General features: G+C 45.2%; 1 long non-coding RNA gene across 1 annotated transcript; it reads right to left on the bottom strand.

The window, feature by feature from the left end:
• Positions 1-423: 423 nt before the first annotated feature.
• LOC115264982 (uncharacterized) lies at positions 424-1,145 on the bottom strand. Its single transcript, XR_003896479.2, has 2 exons — positions 943-1,145; positions 424-884 (listed from the first exon to the last, which is right to left on the bottom strand). It is a non-coding gene; the product is annotated as an uncharacterized LOC115264982 (long non-coding RNA).
• Positions 1,146-1,353: the final 208 nt, after the last annotated feature.

The raw sequence follows: 1,353 nt of genomic DNA on the forward strand, positions 1-1,353 counted from the left end.
TAGGAGTAATTAAGCTGAGTCAACTTAAATAGCGGTTTATTATGCGGAAGAAAAAGATCTGTCGTTAATCGGAGAATGGGCCGCGGCCGTAGAGCGTAGTCAAGCCAGAGAGAAGCAGAATCAAGGAGTGCCCAGTCAACACACGATCGCATATGCTGTTGAATATGATGCTAAAGTGGAGGCGATATGCGTACACTTTGCACGTGGTCTAATGGAAGCATGTACGCATATGGCCTCCACTTTAGCATACTATTCTACATCGTATACGACTTCGTGTTCACTGGGTGGCCGGTATGGACAGTAACCATAGTGCGTTCGCACATCGGCTAGTGCAAAACCAGAGTTTTGCAGGGGTGCGGCCAAAAGTCAACCCGACAGAAGCTATCGATGGATCGAGCAGCAACCAGAATGATAAGCGGCCGAAAAGGCAGGCAACTTCAATTTATTGATTCCAATTCAATTAGACCAGAACAATGATCCTTTACACATTTCAGTTGGAAGATACTACGACGGCTATTTGCTTGATGGTCAACCCCTACGATAGTAGAAACTTTGGTTTATGTCCAATTTTGGCTCATGTCCAATAACCGCTTGACCATCAGGTATACCGACACCGTCGCTTGTTCAGAGCGCCTCCCGCATCGTCACCTACGCTAGCGTGAGTCTCCCTGCAGTCTCAAGGCTACTCTGGTAGACTGTTAGTTTCACTGCCGGCCCGTTCCACCTACACCACGTCACGATTTCCCAGCGATTCCGTCCATGTGATAGTCACTTACAACGTCAGCATCTACCGAATTCAAATCCGCTGTCGCAGTTTAACCGGTGGTGGTAGATTTTACTAGGCAGCAGTACAAGATCCAAGTTCAAACAATTACTTCTGCTTTCTAGAAGAAATGAACATTAAATAAGTTATCTAAAGAAAATAATTTACTCGCACTTTACCCGTCAGCGATTTTTTTTTTCATGTTTACATTCGCCTAAACAACCTCAAGGTTACCCTTAGAAACAATAACGGCGTACTAGATTTTGAATTTGGAGTAGAGTGCAAGGTTACATTAAACTGAGGTATTGTATTTTTTTGCGCTAGTACCTCATGAGTCGCAAAAATTAACTCAAATGTAAGGGAGTGGGACGTCTTAGTTGGGTCTTTGGACTGGACTGTTACGTTGGTGAAGACGTGCTTGCTTGATGAATATCATCAGCGCCGCGAGCGGGACGAGTCGCTGTCCCAGGACGTAAAAGCGATGAAATTGAATGCCAGTGAGAGTGAAGAGCCGGTATGTTTTTTCTGCCGCAAGCCGGGGCACTTTAAAAAGCATTGCAAAAAGTGGTTGTCGCAAAAGAATGCAAGTG

The sequence above is a fragment of the Aedes albopictus genome, chromosome 2 (assembly GCF_035046485.1).
Source record: "Aedes albopictus strain Foshan chromosome 2, AalbF5, whole genome shotgun sequence".
NCBI classification, from domain to species: Eukaryota; Metazoa; Arthropoda; class Insecta; order Diptera; family Culicidae; genus Aedes; species Aedes albopictus.